Source organism: Mustelus asterias, chromosome 3 (genome assembly GCF_964213995.1).
Source record: "Mustelus asterias chromosome 3, sMusAst1.hap1.1, whole genome shotgun sequence".
NCBI lineage: Eukaryota > Metazoa > Chordata > Chondrichthyes > Carcharhiniformes > Triakidae > Mustelus > Mustelus asterias.
The window spans coordinates 90,522,764-90,535,233 of NC_135803.1; the positions used below are offsets into that span (position 1 = coordinate 90,522,764).

At 47.5% G+C, this 12,470-nt stretch overlaps 1 protein-coding gene and 1 long non-coding RNA gene across 2 annotated transcripts in view; one reads left to right on the plus strand and one right to left on the minus strand.

Moving 5' to 3' along the window:
* cacna2d2a (calcium channel, voltage-dependent, alpha 2/delta subunit 2a) overlaps window positions 1-12,470 on the minus strand; it is a 1,197,503-nt gene that overhangs the window by 647,011 nt on the left and 538,022 nt on the right. The gene's annotated exons all lie outside the window — the stretch shown is intronic.
* The window catches only part of LOC144491463 (uncharacterized), a 90,235-nt gene continuing 78,268 nt past the window's right edge, over window positions 504-12,470 (plus strand). Inside the window, exon 1 of the long non-coding RNA XR_013497450.1 lies at window positions 504-794. This is a non-coding gene — a long non-coding RNA (uncharacterized LOC144491463). The remainder of the gene's footprint in view (window positions 795-12,470) is intronic.

Here is a 12,470-nt window from a genome sequence, read left to right on the forward strand (position 1 = left end):
ATCACTTCAAAAATAAGTTATACGATCATCTTCTTCATGTGGCAGGATAGAACAGATCCATTTCAATGTCACATGTTACACATGGCTGTCAGATTGAGTTACTCCAAGTACATTAAAAGGCTGAAAAACATCTTTCACCAGTCAGGATTCCAGCAATGTATAGAATCATAGAATCATAGAAACCCTACAGTGCAGAAGGAGGCCATTCGGCCCATCGAGTCTGCACCGACCACAATCCCACCCAGGCCCTACCCCCACATATTTACCCGCTAATCCCTCTAACCTACGCATCTCAGGGGCAATTTTAACCTGGCCAATCAACCTAACCCGCACATCTTTGGACTGTGGGAGGAAACCGGAGCACCCGGAGGAAACCCACGCAGACACGAGGAGAATGTGCAAACTCCACACAGACAGTGACCCAAGCCGGGAATCGAACCCGGGACCCTGGAGCTGTGAAGCAGCAGTGCTAACCACTGTGCTACCGTGCCGCCATGAAGAAGCAGGCCATTCAGCCCTGACTGTTCTGCCATTCACTCAGCCCTTGGCTGATCTGTTTAACTCCATCTACCCATCTTAGTTCTGTTGCTCTAATATCCTCCCCTAACAAATTTATCTGAGTTTTGGAATGTTCAAATCACCTCTTGTGGGGAGTTCCAGATTTGCATTACTGTGTGTGAAGAAGCTGCTTTCTGACATCACTCCAGAGTGGAAAATCTCTAATTTTATACCATAAAATTGTTCATTGTTCGTCTGGAGCAAGGCTGAGAGGAGTGAATTGTGGCAGGAGTACTGTGAGTAGGAGATATCATTTTTGTTTGCCTTACTTCTTGCGGGATTTCTCTGTTAATTAATTATTCTTTTTTAAATTCCCGAGTTTAACCTTTAACCCGGAAGTAGGCCGCGCGGTGGCCTGGGAAGGGCTGGGAGTTTTTTTTTAAGCGCGCGGGAGGTTTAAAAGGGAAGCCGCAGTGTACAGCGGGCAGCGTCAGGACAGGGCAGCGGAGTGAGTGGGAAGCAGAGTGAGAGCTGTAAGGGCTTTGGCTCACAGGGCTTCGGGGGAAAGGGCGAGCAGGGGTGAGTTTTAATTCTTAGTTTTTACTTCTTATTTACTTTTCTCTGTGTATCTTGGTAAAAAGAGTCAAATATGAGTGCGAAGCCAGTGTGTTGTTCCCAGTGTAAGATGTGGGAGGTCCTGGAGGCACCTGGCCTCCCGGACATCCACATCTGTGAGGGGTGTGTCGAGCTGCGGTTCCTGATGGACCGTGCTAGGGAGCTGGAACTGCAGCTCGAGGATCTTAGGCTGGTAAGGGAGAATGAGGTGGTGATAGCTCTTGTCTGTCATCAGGTGGTCACACCAGGGACACGGGAGGAGGCCAAATGGGTGACGGTCAGGAAGGGTAAAGCTCGGGTGATAGAGAGCACCCCGGTGGATGTGCCCCTACACAACAAGTACTCCTGCCTGAGTACTGCTGGGGGGGATAGCCCGCCTGGGGGAAGCAGCAGTGGCCGTGTCTCCGAAGTGGAGTTCAGCCCTGTAACTCACAGGGCTAAGGAAAAGAGGAGGGAGGCAGTGTTAATTGGGGACTCAACACTAAGTGGGACGGACAGATGTTTTTGCAGAGGCAGGCGGGAATCTCGGATGGTGGTCTGCCTCCCTGGGGCCGGGATCCAGGATGTCGCTGATCGAGTCCCAGAGATCCTGAGGTGGGAGGGAGAGGAGCCAGAGGTAGCGGTACATATTGGTACCGCTGATGTGGGTAGGAAGGGGGAAGGGGTCATGAAAAGAGAGTATAGGGAATTAGGGAGACAGCTGAGAAGGAGGAAAGCAAAGGTAGTAATCTCAGGATTGCTGCCTGTGCTACGGGAGGGCAAGAATGGAGTGAGGTGGAGGATGAATGCGTGGCTGAGGGACTGGTGCAGGGGGCAGGGATTCAGGTTCCTGGACCATTGGGACCTCTTTAGGGGCAGGTGTGACCTGTACACAAAAAGCAGGTGGCACTTGAATCCCAGGGGGACCAATATCCTGGCGGGAAGGTTGGCTAAGGCTACTGGGGAGAGTTTAAACTAGACAGGTTGGGGGGAGGGGATCGAGACAAGGAGACTGGGAGCGAGGAAGTTAGCTCGCAAACAGAGAAGTGTTATAGACAGTGCAAGAGGGAGGATGGACGTGGGATAGAGAAGGAGAGAGCTCAGACCAAAGGATTGAGATGTGTTTACTTTAATGCCAGGAGTATAGTGAATGAAGGGGATGAGCTCAGAGCGTGGATCGATGCCTGGAAGTGTGATGTGGTGGCCATTACGGAGACTTGGATGTCTCAGGGACAGGAACTGGAGCTGGAGTTGGATGAACTTAGGATCATTAGGGACGCAGAGGTGGCCATAGACAGAAGCTTTAGGGATACAGTTACTCTGAGGAATGAAAATAGATGGGTGACGGTGAGAGGGGCTGGGAGGAAGCAGTCAGTGCAGGGATCCCCTGTGGTCGTTCCCCTTAGCAACAAGTATTCCACTTTGGATACGGTTGAGGGTGACGACACACCAGTGGTGAGCCGCAGTGAGAGGATCTCCAGCACTGTGTCCGTCTCTGTGGCTCGGGAGGGTAAGGGGGAGAGCAGGAGGGCAATAGTTATTGGGGACTCGTTAGTTAGAGGGATAGATAGGAGGTTCTGTGGCAGCAAAAGAGACTCGAGGATGGTATGTTGCCTACCGGATGCCAGGGTCCGCGACGTCTCGGACCGTGTCTTCCGGATTCTTAAGGGGGAGGGGAAACAGTCACAAGTTGTGGTACACATTGGTACCAACGGCATAGGTAAGAGAAGGGACGGGGATTTAAAACAGGAATTTCGGGAGCTGGGCTGGAAGCTGAGAGCCAAGACAAAACATGTGGTCATCTCTGGTATGTTACCGGTGCCACGTGATAGCGAGTTGAGGAACAGGGAGAGAGTGCAGTTAAACATGTGGTTGCAGGGATGGTGTAGGAGGGAGGGTTTCAGATACATGGATAATTGGAACACATTCTGGGGAAGGTGGGACCTGCACAAACAGGACGGGGTGCACCTGAACCAGAGGGGCACCAATATCCTGGGAGGGAAATTTGATATGGCTCTTCAGGGGGGTTTAAACTAATTTGTCAGGGGAGTGGGAAAAGGAGTTGTAGTCCAGAAGTCAGTGAGGGTGGTGAGGTATTGGGGAAGGTATCAGGGTCATGGGTGGGTACCGGTAGACAAGAAGGTGGGTTGAAGTGTGTCTACTTCAATGCGAGGAGCATCCGTAACAAGGTAGATGAACTTGGAGCGTGGATTGGTACTTGGGACTACGATGTTGTGGCCATTACGGCGACGTGGGTAGAACAAGGACAGGAATGGTTGTTGGACGTTCCGGGGTATAGATGTTTCAGTAAGTGTAGGGAAGCTGGTAAAAGAGGTGGAGGAGTAGCATTGTTAATCAAGGATAGTTTAACAGCTGCGGAAAGGCACTTCGAGAGGGATCTGCACACTGAGGTAATATGGGCTGAAGTTAGAAATAGGAAAGGAGCGGTCACATTGTTAGGAGTTTACTATAGGCCCCCAAATAGTAATAGAGATGTGGAGGAAGAAATTGCTAAGCAGATTATGGATATGTGTGGGGGTCACAGGGTAGTTGTCATGGGGGACTTTAACTTTCCAAATATTGATTGGAACCTTCGTAGGTCAAATAGTTCGGATGGGGTAGTTTTTGTGCAGTGTGTGCAGGAGGGTTTCCTGACACAATATGTGGATAGGCCGACAAGAGGTGAGGCCACATTGGATTTGGTACTGGGAAATGAACCGGGCCAAGTGTTAGATTTGGTTGTGGGAGAGCACTTTGGAGATAGTGACCACAATTCGGTGTCTTTTGTTATTGCAATGGAGAGGGATAGGGCCGTACGGCAGGGCAAGGTTTACAATTGAGGGAGAAGTAATTTTGATGCGATTACGCAAGAATTAGGGGGCATAAGATGGGAACAGAAACTATCAGGGAAAGGCACTCATGAAAAGTGGAACTTTTTCAAGGAACAAATACTGGGTGTCCTTGATAGGTATGTCCCTGTCAGGCAGGGAGGAAATGGCCGAGTGAGGGAACCATGGTTCACAAAAGAGGTGGAATGTCTTGTTAAAAGGAAGAGGGAAGGTTATGTAGGGATGAGGAAACAAGGTTCAGATGGCTCGATTGAGGGTTACAAGTTAGCAAGGAATGAGCTGAAAAAGGGGCTTAGGAGAGCTAGGAGGGGACATGAGAAGTCCTTGGCGGGTCGGATCAAGGAAAACCCCAAGGCTTTTTACTCTTATGTGAGGAATAAAAGAATGACCAGGGTGAGGTTAGGGCCGGTCAAGGACAATGGTGGGAACTTGTGTATGGAGTCAGTAGAGATAAGCAAGGTGATGAATGAATACTTTTCTTCAGTGTTCACCAAGGAGAGGGACCATGTTTTTGAGGAAGAGAAGGTGTTACAGGCTAATAGGCTGGAGGAAATAGATGTTCGGAGGGAGGATGTCCTAGCAGTTTTGAATAAACTGAAGGTCGATAAGTCCCCTGGGCCTGATGAAATATACCCTAGGATTCTTTGGGAGGCAAGGGATGAGATTGCAGAGCCTTTGGCTTTGATCTTTGGGTCCTCACTGTCCACGGGGATGGTGCCAGAGGACTGGAGAGTGGTGAATGTTGTTCCTCTGTTTAAGAAAGGGAATAGGAATGACCCTGGTAATTATAGACCGGTTAGTCTTACTTCGGTGGTTGGTAAATTGATGGAAAAGGTCCTTAGGGATGGGATTTACGACCATTTAGAAAGATGCGGATTAATCCGGGATAGTCAGCACGGATTCGTGAAGAGCAAGTCCTGCCTCACGAATTTGATTGAATTTTTTCAGGAGGTAACTAGGTGTGTTGATGAAGGTAGGGCAGTTGATGTCATATACATGGATTTTAGTAAGGCATTTGATAAGGTCCCCCATGGTCGGCTTATAATGAAAGTAAGGAGGTGTGGGATAGAGGGAAAGTTGGCCGATTGGATAGGTAACTGGCTATCTGATCGAAGACAGAGGGTGGTGGTGGATGGAAAATTTTCGGACTGGAGGCAGGTTGCTAGCGGAGTGCCACAGGGATCAGTGCTTGGTTCTCTACTCTTTGTGATTTTTATTAATGACTTAGAGGAGGGGGCTGAAGGGTGGATCAGTAAATTTGCTATTGACACCAAGATTGGTGGAGTCGTGGATGAGGTGGAGGGCTGTTGTAGGCTGCAAAGAGACATAGATAGGATGCAAAGCTGGGCTGAAAAATGGCAAATGGAGTTTAACCCTGATAAATGTGAGGTGATTCATTTTGGTAGGACTAATTTAAATGTGGATTACAGGGTCAAAGGTAGGGTTCTGAAGACTGTGGAGGAACAGAGAGATCTTGGGGTTCATATCCACAGATCTCTAAAGGTTGCCACTCAAGTGGATAGTGCTGTGAAGAAGGCCTATAGTGTGTTAGCTTTTATTAACAGGGGGTTGGAGTCTAAGAGCCGTGGGGTTATGCTGCAACTGTACAGGACCTTGGTGAGACCACATTTGGAATATTGTGTGCAGTTCTGGTCACCTCACTATAAGAAGGATGTGGAAGCGCTGGAAAGAGTGCAGAGGAGATTTACCAGGATGCTGCCTGGTTTGGAGGGTAGGTCTTATGAGGAAAGGTTGAGGGAGCTAGGGCTGTTCTCTCTGGAGCGGAGGAGGCTGAGGGGAGACTTAATAGAGGTTTATAAAATGATGAAGCGGATAGATAGAGTGAACGTTCAAAGACTATTTCCTCGGGTGGATGGAGCTATTACAAGCGGGCATAACTATAGGGTTCGTGGTGGGAGATATAGGAAGGATATCAGAGGTAGGTTCTTTACGCAGAGAGTGGTTGGGGTGTGGAATGGACTGCCTGCAGTGATAGTGGAGTCAGACACTTTAGGAACATTTAAGCGGTTATTGGATAGGCACATGGAGCACACCAGGATGATAGGGAGTGGGATAGCTTGATCCTGGTTTCAGATAAAGCTCGGCACAACATCATGGACCGAAGGGCCTGTTCTATGCTGTACTGTTCTATGTTCTATGATACTCCAGGTGCCGGGATTCAGATGTTTCAGGAAGGACAGGGAGGGAGGCAAGAGAGGGGGTGGAGTGGCACTGCTGATCAGGGATAGTGTCACAACTGTAGAGAAGGTGTATGCTGTGGAGGGATTGTCTATAGAGTCTCTGTGGGTGGAAGTCCGGAGTGGGAAGGGGTCGATCACTTTGCTGGGAGTTTTCTATAGGCCGCCCAATAGTAACAGGGAGGTTGAGGAGCAGATAGGGAAACAGATCCTGGAGAGATGCAGTAATAGCAGAGTTGTTGTGATGGGAGACTTTAATTTCCAAAACATAGATTGGAATATCCCTAGGGTAAGGGGATTGGATGGGGAGGAGTTCATTAGGTGTGTTCAGGAGGGTTTCCTGACACAGCATTTGGACAAGCCTACAAGAGGAGAGGCTGTACTTGATCTGATACTGACCAATGAACCTGGACAGGTGTCAGATCTCTCAGTGGGAGAGCATCTTGGGGATAGCGATCATAACTCTATCTCCTTTATGCTTGCATTGGAAAAAGGGAGGATTAGGCAAGCTCGGAAAGCGATTATATGGAGTAAGGGAAAATATGAAGACATAAGGCAGCAAATTAGAGGAGCAAATTGGAAGGAGGTATTCTCGGGGAAATGTACTGAAGAGAGGTGGCAGTTTTTCAAGGAATGTCTGTCCAGAGTTCTACAGGACAACGTTCCGAGCAGACAGGGAGGCGTTGGTACATTAAAGGAACCGTGGTGCACGAAAGCTGTGCGGGACCTAGTCGCGAAGAAAAGGAAAGCGTACAAAAGGTTCAGAGAGCTTGGCGAAGATAGGGATCTAGATGAGTATACGGCTTGTAGGAAGGACTAAAGAAGGAAATTGGGAGAGCCAGAAGGGGTCACGAGACGGCCTTGGCAGGTCGGATTAAGGAGAACCCTAAGGCGTTCCATAAATATGTGAAAAGTAAAAGAATGAGACGTGAAGGAATAGGGCCTATAAAAGGTGAAGGCGGGAACGTCCGTACGGAACCAGTAGAAATGGCAGAGGTGCTTAATTAGTATTTTGCCTCGGTTTTCACAGAGGAAAAGGACCTGGGTGGATGTACTGCGGGCTTGCGGTGGACTGAAAAGATTGAGTATGTGGACTTTAACAAAGAGGTTGTGCTGGAATCTTTGAATGGCACCAAGATAGATAAGTCGCCGGGTCCGGATGGGATGTACCCCAGGTTTCTGTGGGAGGCGAGGGAAGAGATTGCAGAGCCTCTGGCGATGATCTTTGCGTCATCGATGGAGACGGGAGAGGTGCCGGAGGATTGGAGGATTGCGGATGTGGTTCCTATTTTCAAGAAGGGGAATAGGGATAGCCCAGGAAATTACCAACCGGTGAGTCTAACCTCAGTGGTTGGTAAGCTGATGGAGAAGATCCTGGGGGACAGGATTTATGAGCATTTAGAGAAATTTAGTATGCTCAAGAATACTCAGCACGGCTTTGTCAAAGGCAGATCGTGCCTTACAAGCCTGGTGGAGTTCTTCGAAAATGTGACTAAACACATTGACGAAGGGAAAGCGGTAGATGTGGTTTATATGGATTTTAGCAAGGCGTTCGATAAGGTCCCCCATGCAAGGCTTCTAGAAAAAGTGAGAGGGCATGGGATCCAAGGGGCTGCTGCCCTGTGGATCCAGAACTGGCTTGCCCAAAGGAGGCAGAGAGTGTGTATAGATGGGTCGTTTTCTAAATGGAGGTCGGTCACCAGTGGTGTGCCCCAGGGATCTGTTCTGGGACCCTTGCTGTTTGTCATTTTCATAAATGACATGGATGAGGAAGTGGAGGGATGGGTTGGTAAGTTTGCCGATGACACGAAGGTTGGTGGGGTCGTGGATAGTCTGGAGGGATGTCAGAAGTTACAGAGGGACATAGATAGGATGCAAGACTGGGCGGAGAAGTGGCAGATGGACTTCAACCCAGATAAATGCGTAGTGGTCCATTTTGGCAGGTCAAATGGGATGAAGGAGTACAATATAAAGGGAAAGACTCTTAGTACTGTAGACGATCAGAAGGACCTTGTGGTCCGGGTCCATAGGACTCTAAAATCGGCCCCGCAGGTGGAGGAGGTGGTTAAGAAGGCGTCTGGTGTGCTGGCCTTTATCAATCGAGGGATTGAGTTTTGGAGTCCGGGGATAATGATGCAGCTATATAAGACCCTCGTCAGACCCCACTTGGAGTACTGTGCTCAGTTCTGGTCGCCTCATTACAGGAAGGATGTGGAAATTATTGAAAGGGTGCAGAGGAGATTTACAAGGATGTTGCCTGGATTGAGTGGCATGCCTTTTGAGGATAGGCTGAGGGAGCTCGGTCTTTTCTCCTTGGAGACATGAAGGATGAGAGGTGACCTAATAGAGGTATATAAGATGTTGAGAGGCACAGATCGGGTGGACTCTCAGAGGCTTTTTCCCAGGGTGGAAATGGCTGCTATGAGAGGACACAGGTTTAAGGTGCAGGGGAAATGTTGGGGGAAGTTTTTCACACAGAGGGTGGTGGGCGAGTGGAATCGGCTGCCGTCAGTGGTGGTGGAGGCAAACTCAATAGGGACTTTTAAGAGACTCCTGGATGAGTACATGGGACTTAATAGGATCATAGAATCATAGAAACCCTACAGTGTAGAAAGAGGCCATTCGGCCCATCGAGTCTACACCGACCACAATCCCACCCAGGCCCGACCCCCATATCCCTACATATTTACCCGCTAATCCCTCTAACCTACGCATCTCAAGACACTAAGGGGCAATTTTAGCACAGCCAATCAACGTAACCCGCACATCTTTGGTCTGTGGGAGGAAACCGGAGCACCCGGAGGAAACCCACGCAGACACGAGGAGAATGTGCAAACTCCACACAGACAGTGACCCAAGCCAGGAATCGAACCCAGGACCCTGGAGCTGTGAAGCAGCAGTGCTAACCACTGTGCTACCGTGCCCTCCATCGGAGCCACATCGGCTCTATTCCAACTGGGATCTTCTCCGATGGAGAACCTACCGATGGAGGGTTATAGGTAGGCCTGGAAGGTAGGGATATGTTCGGCACAACTTGTGGGGCCGAAGGGCCTGTTTGTGCTGTAGTTTTCCTATGTTTCTATGTAAAATAACAGAAAATGCTGGAAATACTCAGCAGGACTGCCAGAACCTGCGGAGAGAGAAACAGAGTTATTTGCTGAAATCTTGCTGATGTTTTCACTGGCGAGACCTTACGGTTCTGATGATGGCGCAGCCCTGCGAAACATGACGTGGAGGGGGAGGAAAATACTGCCCAATGTTTCTGGTTAATGACCCTTTGTCAGAACACCCTAATTTTATGCCCCATTGTTCTGGACTCCCTACAGAAGGAAATAGTTTTGCTTTATCTCGCTTAAACATTCAATTATATAACTCCTTAATCTTCTATGCTCAGGAGCATCCATGCCCAGTCTACAAAACAGATCCTCCTGATTTAGCTCTTTAAGCCCTAGAGCTTTAATTATTTTTATAAATATCAAAAACGTACAGAGGTTTGTCACATTGGCTGCAGGATATGGTGTTTAACTGCGAACAGAAGTTAAGCTCTTACTGTGTGAAACAAGCGGAGAAGATCCCAGTTGGAATAGAGCCATCTGAGAGAAGATAATACAAAGGCAAATAAATGCGTCCCCTGTATTTCCAATCTGGACAAAAGAATCCAGAAGGACTATCTGAAAGAAAGTAGATCCAAGCAGTCCAGAGTGAATCAGAAGAACAGGGGATATGACAGAGTTTGAAGTGATAAATGATAGATGTACATTGCTGAAAAAAGAGATAGGCTGTGGAAGCTTTTCATCTTGTGCTCATCAGAACAAACACAAGAATACTTACCATAGAGGGAGTGCAACAGATGTTCATTTGACTAATCCCTGAGATGGCAGGATTGGCTTATTGAGGAAAATTGAGGAAACTGGCTTATGTGCCCTAGAGTTTTGAAGAATGAGAGATGATCGCATTGAAACGTACAAATTTCTTTCAGGTTATGACAGGATAGATGCACATTTTTCCACTAGTTGGTGAGTCTAGAACCAGGGGACGTAGTCTCAGGATAAGGGGAAAACCATTTAGGACTGAGATGAGGAGGAATCTCTTCACTCAAACATGTTCAAGACAGAAGTTGGCAGATTTCTGGATACTAATGACATCAAGGAACATGGGAATAGTGGGGAAAATGGCATGGATGTAGATGGCCTGTCATGATTTGTTTGAATGGCGGCACAGGCTTGACAGATTCCTATGTTCCTCATAACAAATGTTAAAGAGACCAACAATTTATCCTGCATGAGAAGAGAGAGTGCTGAATGACTAGCAAGTGGACTCTAATTTGTAGTAGAATTGCCATCAGGAATGCATCAAGGAACAGTTAATTATCAAGGTATTATGACGGGGAATGAACCAGGGAATGGCTGTCTCCCAAGCTTTTGTTGAGCTGAAAAAGGTGAAATGTGGAGTCATGGTCCTTCTCTATGCAAATATGTGAATATATGTAGCTTCGAGAAAGAGAGGGAGAGGAAAGAGAGGGAGGGAGAGGAGAGAGAGGGAGGGAGAGGAGAGAGAGGGAGAGGAGAGAGAGAGAGGGAGAGGAGAGAGAGGGAAGGAGAGGAGAGAGAGGGAGGGAGAGGAGAGAGGGAGAGGAGAGAGGGAGAGGAGAGAGAGAGAGGGAGAGGAGAGAGAGGGAGAGGGAGAGGAGGGAGGGGGAGAGGGGGGAGGGGGAGGGGGGAGGGGAGCGGGGGGAGGGGAGAGGGAGGGGAGGGGAGAGGAGGGAGGGAGAGAGGGGAGAGGGGGGACAGGGAGAGGGGGACGGGGAGAGGGGGGGAGGGGGGAGGGGGAGAGGGGGGGAGAGGGGGAGGGGGAAGAGGAGGGGGAGAGGAGGGAGAGAGGGGGGAGGGGGGGAGGGGGAGGGGAACCCTGCTCCTTGCAGACCGAGTCAGAAACTGTCTGCTTTTCTATGTAAGCATAGCTCCGCCCATTCACGTGGCTCCCTCTTCAAACAGCACCACCAAGAAAAATAATTCAAGTGGTCACTCATTCAGTATTGCTGTTGATGAAATTATTTTGTGCACAAAATGGTTGCAACAACAGTCACTGTGCTTAAAATCAATTCAGTGCACGTGAAGTGCTTTCAAATATTTCTTAAAGAGATGATAGAATGTTATATAAATGCATGCTTTACTCTGCATGAGCAATGTTACCTGCAGTTAATGTTTCATTTTACTCTGTGAAATTAGCTTTTACTGACATTTTTGATTAATAAAACATTCTTCAGCCATTGGACTAGATGTTGAACTTGTCAACAATCATCTTTAATTATGACTAAACATTTTAACTTATCAACTATTCTTTTATCCCCAAATAACCAATCTGTTCTGCAACGTTCAGTCTGCTTCATACACAGTTCATAAATTCCTTTTGAAGCAACAATTTAGTGTGACATTTAGAATGCACTTTATGATATAATAAATTCCTGTAAATATCCAGAAAAACAATTGTTTTAAACAGCTACGTGATGTAAGTTCAATAAATCGGGCCTTACAGAAATATATAAAGAATAATTGTAACCCAGGGAAATAAATGTCTTATACTTGGAATCCTCTTTAAAACAGCCAGTCAGAAATCTTCAACAATCCAAGAAACAAAACAGCCAGGCAAGTACCTGCAACTCCACGTCAGACAGCAGAGTTACAAGTACAAAGCTTGTTCATCAGTACCTGTAAAGATAAAAGGCTAATATTTCAAGCATAGACCCTTAATCAGAACTCAAAATAAGTAAGCCACTTTCGAGACCTGTCCATAGACATTATCATAAAGAAGGTGTAACACTTACAATTCTTCAACCTTACCTGCCAAGTGTGGGGCTGGACAGCAAGATGAAACATTAAAGAATAATCAATCAAGGTGTGTGCAGGACTGGGAGAGGCAAACAGCACAGGGATAGAGAATAGTGAAGAAATAGGAAGGAATAGATAGGGGACAATTATGAAGTGTCTGAGATTGGAAAGTCATGTGTAAATGCACATAGCAATGTAAATCTGGTTAGTGAGCTGCAGCCAGGAGTCACCACATGATATTATAATATAGTGGCAGTTACGATGATCTGCCTCAAATAAGCAAAGGATTGTGAACTTAACTTCTGGCTACAAACTATTCATATAAGATAGGGATGAAACTGAAGGTGTGTGGTAGTATTGGTTAAAGAACTATTAATACACTGGAAATGGATGTCGTAGTTGACAGGCCAAAGTCAGAATCCATCTGCAACAATACAAAAGCAAAATACTGTGGATGTTGGAAATCTGAAATAAGAACAAAAACATTTGGGAAACTCATTAGG